At 43.8% G+C, this 9,485-nt stretch overlaps 1 pseudogene; it reads left to right on the top strand.

Moving 5' to 3' along the window:
* Positions 1 to 721: 721 nt before the first annotated feature.
* LOC110509400 lies at positions 722 to 6,877 on the top strand (annotated as a pseudogene).
* Positions 6,878 to 9,485: the final 2,608 nt, after the last annotated feature.

Genomic DNA, 9,485 nt, shown 5'->3' with positions numbered 1-9,485 from the left:
TAATTTGTGTGTCCCAGATTTATATGAACTATTTACATCTGGTCTATGAGACAAGTCTGAGTAACTAGTTCCAGAGCCTTTTTGATTTGTGCGAACTTATTCAATATTAAAGTTTGCCGCCTTTGCAAAACAAATGGTTTAGTTGATCATACAAATTCAGTTTCCTGAGACCTGCAACTTAAAATACTGTGTTGGCTTAAGATACATATTTCCCAGTATGCCTGTAAAGAAGTACCTCGTTTTATTACATGTTGTACTTGTCAAGGACTTGTTTACAATTCAAATATACATTTGATGCATTTAACCAGATACAGCAAAACATCTGGCTATATTTTCATAATTAGTGAGATTGTTGTTCCTGTTTATCTGGTCCTGGTTAGTCAAGATAGAATTGAAACATCTCACTATCTGGTCCAATAATTGGATCATGGCTGAAACAAGAAAGAGTCAACGTGGAATCTAAGTACAACCCTAATTTACAACATTTTAGCAACAGTCATTGTCAATATCACTTGCTAAAAAGTTGGGTGAAGTAAAAAAAAGTTGTGGAATAATTTTTTGTTAGGCCACCTTGAATGTTTTTACAGTGTAACCAACAATTAGCTTGCTGTCCAGCTAGACCTTAGAATCATACTGCTGAGGCATTCCCCCCCACAAATAAACTACTATTGTGAGTGCTACATCTTCCTTCTCATTATGTCTGGAGACAGGTCTGATCACCATGGCAGCAAACATCATAGTCCACCAACAGGTGACAGCACCTTCTATGTAAGCATGTCACTATAAGGTCTACACCGGTTGTTTTCGTTGCATGTGACAAATAACATTTGATTTGAACACTGGCCACTGACTCCTTTCAGGATTTGAATTCCTGTGAGTATCCATGGGGCATCATATCCCATCTGCTCCTAAACTCAAGGTATTCTGTCTTAAAATATTGGCACCACTTATAAGAGTTGTCTTGTTGTTGCTCTCTCTGTTGATGAGGTGTTTCTGTGTGCAGGTTGCTATGAATTCTGGTGCTGTCCTTGCTTTGCCTGCTCCACCACGGGAGAGTTTGGAGAGATAACCTAACTGCCCTTAATGGACTTCATGGGCCTTGCTTGCATGCTTGCCTTTGGGGTGCCCGTCATTGTTTCACCCGCAAGTCTGTCCGTGCAGGTTGCTGTACATCACAAATATGGCATTAGGGTGTAATGTTTCCCATTACAAATAGACATTACATGAAAGTTGTTCTTGCAGATACAATTTTTTTGATAGGAGTATTATGTGTGTTCTGTTTACGTGTGTGTGATAGTGTTAAACAAGTGTGTCTGTGTAGGTCCACAGGGAAGCCTCTTTGAGGACATCTTGGTGTCCTGCTTCTGTGCCTGTTGCTCGTGGTGTCAGATGGCCAGGGAGATCACCAAGCAGCCTCCAACCATGACCAACTCAAACGTGACCTACACAACCAATCAACAGAGCTACATCATGACCGGCCTACAGTCCCCCAACCAACAGAGCTACGTCATCATCTCTTCAGTAGGTCCTATGATTGAGTGTAGTCTGGCCCAGGGGTGTGAAGGTGAACGGAAAGGCACTGGAGCAACGAACCGCCCTTGCTGTCTCTGCCTGGCTGGTTCCCATCTCTCCACTGGGATTCTCTGCCTCTAACCCTATTACAGAGGCTGAGTCACTGGCTTACTGGTGCTCTTCCATGCCATCCCTAGGAGTGGTGCATCACTTGAGTGGGTTGAGTCACTGATGTGATCTTCCTGTCTGGGTTGGCGCCCCCCTTGGGTTCGTGCCGTGGGGGAGATCTTTGTGGGCTATACTCGGCCTTGGTGTGGGGGCTGTGCTTTGGTAAAGTGGGTCGGGTTATATCTTGCCTGGTTGGCCATGTCTCCCGACCCCCGTCTCAGCCTCCAGTATTTATCCTGCCCTAATTTATGTGTCAGGGGGCTAGGGTCAGTCTGTTATATCTGGAGTGTTTCTTCTGTCTTATCCAGTGTCCTGTGTGATTTTAAGTATGATCCCTCTAATTCTCTCTGTCTCTCTCGGAGGACCTGAGCCCTAGGACCATGCCTCAGGACTACCTGGTCTGATGACTCATTACTGTCCCCAGTCCACCTGGTCGTGCTGCTGCTCCAGTTTCAACTGTTCTGCCTGCGGCTATCGAACCCTGACCTGTTCACCAGACGTGCTACCTTGACCCGGATCTGCCGTTTTTGACTCTCTATCTGAATGATCGATTATGAAAAGCCAACTGACATTTACTCCTGAGGTGCTGACCTGGGCAATCTAAATAAATCTGATTGATTGATTAATGACCGGCCCACCAGTCCTCCAACCAACAGAGCTAAGTCATGAACAGCCCACAGTCCTCCAGCATGGCTGAGATGCCCCCGGGGTGATGGCAGGGCCCCCTGAGATGGTCAGAGGGGGTCATATGAAGATGGCATTTGACAAAAAATGAATTAGACTGATGAAAATGTGTTTTTATATGGTTTATAGTCTAAGGTGCATTTGATGGTAATGTCCACTGCTCATTGTCTTGACATGTAATAAAGTCATTTATATTGAGTTTCTCTTCTATTGGACTGTTACTAATTTTATAAGGTTAACCAAACATCTTGGTCTCTTAGAATTTACATGAATATTTGTCATTGAGTAAGAATGACAAATACGTTTACATAAACATTGAAGCAGGAATTGTTAAGTACTTTGCAAAACCTTGCATTAGTGAAAGTGTCCTTTTTAATCAAATTAGCTGGGGAGAAAGGGCTCACATTCAGAGAGGGATCTAGGGTTTCGCCAGTTTATAGGGGCTATTTCCCAATGAGGGATTAGACTGTAGTTCTATATGGAGAACATTTTAGTAATTTAGCAGATGCTCTGATCCAGAGCGATTTACAGTTAGAACATTCATCTTAACATAGCTAGGTGGGACAACCACATATCACAGGTATAGTAAGTACAATTTTCCTAAATAAAATACTTATCGGCAAAGTCAGAGGTAGAAAGGGGGGGAATTTGGTCAGGGTGAGGGGGATTTATGAGGGGGATTTATTTAAAGATACTCTTTGAAGATGTAAGGTTTCAAGTGCTTTCGGAAGATGGGCAGGGAATATGTACTAGCTTCAGGGGGAAGCTGGTTCCACCATTGGGGTGTCAGGACAGATAAGTGCTTGGACTGGGCTGAGTGCAAGCTGCCAAGAGGGCCAAGAGACCAGAGGTAGTAGAACGGAGGGGCAAATAGTCTTGCTCTTCTGTAGGCAAGCACCATGGTCTTGTAGTGGATGTATGCTTCAACTGGAAGTCAGTGGAGTGGGCAGAGAAGTGGGGTGACATGGGAGAATATGGGAAGGTTGAAAACTAGGCAGGCTGCAGCATAAGTTGCAGGGGTTTGATGGAACAAGCGAGGAAGCCAGTCAATGCCAAGTAGCAGTAGTCCAGACGGGAGAAGATAAGAGCCTGGATTAGGAACTGCGCAACTTGTTAGGGTCTTACTCTACAGATGTTGTAGAGCATGAACCTGCAGGACAGTGTCACTGCTTTGATGTTTGCAGAGAACGACAGGGTGTTGTCCAGGGTCACGCCAAGGTTCTTTGGAGGGCAACATTGTGGAATTGTCAACCATGATGGAGATGTTTTTGGGTGGCCAGGCATTCCCTGGGAGGAAGAGCAGTTCTGTCTTGTCGAGGTTGAGCTTGAGGTGGTGGGCAGACATCCAAGCAGAGATATCTGCCAGGCACACAGAGATGCCTGTTGCCACCTGGGTGTCAGAAGGAGGGGGGGGGGGGGAGTAGTGAATGGCGTCCACATAGCAATGATAGGAGACCATATGAGGATATGACGGAGCTGAGTGACTTGGTGTATAGAGAGAAGAGAGCAAAGAACCGAGCTCTGGGGGACACCAGTAGTGAGAGTACGTGGTGCAGACACAGATCCTCTCCACATCGCCTGTTAGGAGTTACCTGCAGAGTCTGAGACACACAGCCCTGAAAGAGTGGAGAGGAAGATTTCATGATTCCCGGTGTTGAAGGCATCGAATAGATCTAGGAGGATGAGAAGAAAGGAGAGACAGTCAGCTTTGACAGTGTGGAGAGCCTCCGTGACACAGACAAGAGCAGTCTCAGTTGAGTGACCCGTCTTTAAGCCTGACTGGTTAGGGTCAAGAATATCGTTCTGAGAGAGATAGCTAGAAAGTTTAATAGAGACAGCACGCTCAAGTGTTTTGGAACGATAACAAAGAGATACATGTCTATAGTTTTTGGATGTCAGATGAGTTGAGTGTTGGTTTGTTGAGGAAGGGAGCAACTCTGGCCATTTTGAAGTCAGAGGGGATGAGTTGATGAGGGAAGTGAAGAATGGGAAAAGGTCTCCAGAGATGGTCTGGAGAAGGGAGGAGGTGATGGGGGTCGAGTGGGCAGGTTGTCGGGCGGCCAGACCTCACTAGTCGCAGGATATCATCTGAAGAGTGAGGGGAGAAAGAGGTCAAGGTGTAGGCTATATCTGTGTAAGTGGGACCAGTGGACTCAATAGTATGAGTGAATGAGAAATGGATGTCAATCTTTTTTTCCAAAGTGATTGACAAAGTGATCCACAGAGTGGGAGGAAGGAGCGGTTGGAGGATTAAGGAGAGGGTGGAAATATTTCCTATGTTTAGAGGCAGAAGCTTGAAATGTCGAGTGATAGAAAGTGTCTTCGGATTCGGATTTAGAGGAAGAGAAGGTATAGAGCAGGCGGTGAACGGATGATAGATCCTTCGCGAAGCTTAGTTTTCCTCCATTATAGCTTCTGTAAGCTCGCAAGGAATCACTAATCCAAGGAGCAGGAGGGTTGGGCCAAGCCGGCCGGGAGGAAAGGGGACAGTGCGAGTACCAGGATGCAGAAAGGGAGGAGATTACAGTCGAAGAGGCAGAATCAGGAGACAGGAGGGAGAATGATTTCTCAGAAGCGAGAGACTATAGGATAGAAGAGGAGAGAGTGGTGAGAGAGAGAGCGAAGATTGCGATGGCGCATGACCATCTAGGTAGGGCCTGAGTGCCTAGTGTTGGAGGAAAGGGAGACAGAAAAGGAAACAAAGTAGTGATCAGAGACCTGGAGGGGGTTTGCGGTGAGATTAGTAGGAAAACAGGTTCTAGTAAAGATGAGGTGAAGCGCATTGCCTCCCTTGTGAGTTGGAGGGGATTGGGAAAGGGTGAAGTCAAAAGAGGCAAGGAGGGGAAAGAGAAAGTTGTTATTAAATGAATCGAAGGCAGATTACACAGGTTGAATTTGCCAAGTACGAAGGGCCGTGAGCCATCGTCGGGATCCATGTCTCCGTCAGGGCCAAAAAGTCAAGGGACTGAAGGGCATAAGCGGAGATTAACTCTATGTTCTTAACTGCACATCGGCAGTTCCGAACGCTGCCAGAGTCCCAGAATTCCACATGGGTTGTGCACGCAGGGTACACTAAATTAGAAGGGTTGGTGGGTCTGTAAAGCCTACAGGGATAGTAGCGCACATTTATAGAAAATACCCACATAGTTGCCAAAGCTACAAAAAATCTAATGAGATCTTCAGAAAATAACCAGGTAAGATACTCAAGTGAGAGATAGGTGTGGAGCCTTCATCGAAGAACTCGGCAGAACAACTCAGCAGAACCGTCTTTGTTTCGGCGATGGTCTTAGTTTTGCTGACAAAACCACCACTGACACAGCAACCGCTGAGAAACCAGGGAGATTGAAATACTAAAATTAGTTGCTAATTGTCTATCAGAAGTGAAGAGCACACCTCCCTGTACCAATTGCTGATTGCCTAGGAGAGGAGAAACCACTCCCCACCACTCCCCACAGCCCTTCGTGCAGCCACTGATTACCAAAACAAGTCACAAATTGCCCTGACCCTTAATGCTGGTTGAGGTGTCAACAATCATCTACAAGTTAGGCTACTGGAGAGAAAATGGCTGTGGTAACTCAAACTCCCTCTCCTCCATGTCCTCTTCCACCAGAGCTGTGGAACACACCATTATTATTTTTGCCATTTTAGGGTATTTCCTCCTGATCTCCAAAATGTGAGTTTGTCTTTATGTGGACATGACTTCTTTCTCACTCTAGCTGCAGTTTGGAATAAGGAGCATTTTGACCAGAGGACCTTGGCTATAAGAGGAGGTTTCGGAAGAGAGAGAGAGAGAGACTAATACTGACTTGCACATTGCTATTTATCTTTATGGAGTCAGATAATATACATTTTAATAGATTATACAAATTGCATAGTTTGATTGAGGCCAATGAGGAATACATATTAGCTACTACAAGCTCAGAGGAGACAAATGAATATGTTTTCCATTCAACATATTCTCTATGATGTTAATGTCAATCTGACTTTCATTTTACTCTGCGTATCATGTCCTTTTTAAAGTAAGAAAGAGTACAAATCAGACAGAGAGCAAAGTAGAAGCTAGATAGTATAAGACAATATCACACAGCAGAGCAAGAAAGATCATCACAAAATTCAAATTCAAAACACAGAATTTACGTTCTCATTTTTGGAAATGATTTAAAAAGTTAAAAGTGTGTTTACAACTAATTCCAAGCTGTTATAAATGAATCTGAACTGTATGCATTAGATGCATTTCTTATATTCATTTGTTTTTGTTGTTGTTGCTATTATAAAAATGGATACCATTTTGTGTAGATATTTGCCATTTCCGTTTCCCATGATATTGCTTTTGTTTCTGTGCAGGTGAGAGAAATATCTGAGTGTGTGCAGAGAGCTCCTGCACACTTTTGTCTGGCTCCTTCTCTCATTGTTCCTCCTCCTTCTCATACTGCCCCCTTGTTTCTATGGCAACAGGATCCTGGTGTTCCCTGTAGATGGCAGCCACTGGGTCAACATGGAGGTGCTGGTGTAGGAGCTCCATGGGCGTGGCAACCAGATAACTGTGACACCGCTGGTTTGTAAGGGAGCGCTCACCACACTAGACCTCATTCACTGTGAAGCTGGGAGAAGCAAAGTTTGACCTGAACTTTTTTGAGCAGACAGGGTGTTATGTCCTGGAGAGCCGCAGGTAAGGCCTGGTGGTGGGCAGCCTGGTCCAGATCAGAGAGCTGGTGTCCATTCCGAGATCTACGCACAGCACCACCTGCAACCTACAAGCTTGAATTTCATGCTCATGGACCCCGGCGTGCCTGCTGGTATCATCTTAGAGAGCTGGTGTCCATTCTGAGATCTACGCACAGCACCACCTGCTGCACCTCAACCTGACCATGGTTTACAATTTTTCTCCATAGCCATGGAGTTAGCATTCACTTTGAATGGCTTTGTCATTATGTTAGTAACTGTTACTCAACCCTCTCATTTGCATACTATGTTCATGCCATGAAAAGATTCAATAGAAATTGAAGATGTCGTCTTGGCCTTGGTTCCTTGTTTTGGACTTGATAAAACTGATCCTTCCTGTGTTTCCTGTTGGATCATTTGAATGATGATAAAACATCATGCATCGTCAAATATTTATTGGAGAGGTCATAAACCCTTATGTTTATGACAACTTTATGCTGGCGTTATGACAAAACATTCAATAATGTCTTCCCAAATGTAATATTACAGTGATGATTTTCTTCATGGGGAATTACTTTAATCTGGCATGCAGGCATGCAGGATAGCTGATAACCTACAGGTGGCCTACTACAGCTGACATCCCTATGAAAACAACTGTAGCAGCCCAGTGATGAGAGCAGCACTATGGCACCTCAGATGAATGGCACATGGACATAGTGTGAATGCTGCTAGAGTCAGGGTGTACTGTATAATTCTGCCATTGGCTAAATCTGCTGTCAATCTCCACCACAAAGTCCTCTCAATCAAACTACATTTGAGTTTATTCCAGTGCAACCTGATCTGAAAGATGAATTCATAATAACTTGATTTGTAAAGCTCTTTCATACATTATTCTGAAAGCACCAACCTAATGCCACTTGTAGCACATTCTCTTTCCTGGAAAAAAATCCCTCAACAAATGTGCATTCAGGTTTTGCAGGTTTTGTGTGTATCTATGAAAGTGGAACTGACAGCACTTCAACTACTTTGCAGATATGAAACAGACATTTATAATCCATGAAAAATATCAAATTCAAAGTTTATGCCTCAAACCAACTTTATAAGAGGTTTTACAAATAGGTTAAAGTTTACTTAAAAAATGTATGATATTCGGTAAGACATTGTTGGCAGAATAGACGGATGCAGTTCAATGCATAATTAATATAATTCACCAATACATTTCTTCGTAGTCAAAAAAATATAGCTATTAGGTTGTTAATTAACAGCTGACCCGGTACATTGTTTGCTGGCTCCACCCATTCGGGATGCACTGTTTCAGTTTCAATGACTCAACATTTTGAACAAAAATTAACGACTGTAACTAAGGCTGGGAATGTCAATACAATCACACTAGTAAGGGCAATAATCACAGGTCAGCCATAACGTGACTAATAGAAGAGCACACATGAGTGCACAGTTGAGTCATCTACTATATGAAATTACAGCCTGATGTTCTTGCATCTGCGCTGCTTTCAAGTGTAAAGTTTACAGTGCGCAGTGGAGGGAAAGTGAACAGACACATGCCACAGTCATAGCTAGGCTACTAAGATGTTGCAGTCTGACACAGTTTATAGGAGATACAGTTGAAGTCGGAAGTTTACATACACCTTAGCCAAATATATTTAAACTCAGTTTTTCACAATTCCTGACATTTAATACTCATAAAAATTCCCTGTCTTAGGTCAGTTAGGATTACCACTTCATTTAAAGAATGTGAAATGTCAGAATAATTGTAGAGAGAATGATTTATTTCAGCTTTTACTTCTTTCATCACATTCCTAGTGGGTCAGAAGTTTACATACACTCAATTAGTATTTGGTAGCATTGCCTTTAAATTGTTTCAAATGTTTCGGGTAGCCTTCCACAAGCTTCCCACAATAAGTTGGGTGAATTCTGGCCCATTCCTCCTGACAGAGCTGGTGTAACTGAGTCAGGTTTGTAGGCCTCCTTGCTCGCACACGCTTTTTCAGTTCTGCCCACAAATGTTCTATATGATTGAGGTCAGGGCTTTGTGATGGCCACTCCAATACCTTGACTTTGTTGTCCTTAAGCCATTTTACCACAGCTTTGGAAGTATGCTTGGGGTCATTGTCCATTTGGAAGACCCATTTGCGACCAAGCTTTAACTTCATGACTGATGTCTTGAGATGTTGCTTCAATATATCCACATAATTTTACTCCCTCATGATGGCATCTATTTTGTGAAGTGCACCAGTCCCTCCTGCAGCAAAGCACCCTCACAACATGCTGCTGCCACCCCCGTGCTTCACGGTTGGGATGGTGTTCTTCGCCTTGCAAGCGTCCCCCTTTTTCCTCCAAACATAACGATCGTCATTGTGACCAAACAGTTCTATTTTCTCCAAAATGTACAATCTTTGTCCCCATGTGCAGTTGCAAACCGTAATATGGCTTTTTTATGG

Source organism: Oncorhynchus mykiss, chromosome Y (assembly GCF_013265735.2).
Source record: "Oncorhynchus mykiss isolate Arlee chromosome Y, USDA_OmykA_1.1, whole genome shotgun sequence".
NCBI lineage: Eukaryota > Metazoa > Chordata > Actinopteri > Salmoniformes > Salmonidae > Oncorhynchus > Oncorhynchus mykiss.
This window is presented reverse-complemented; position numbering and strand designations above follow the sequence as displayed.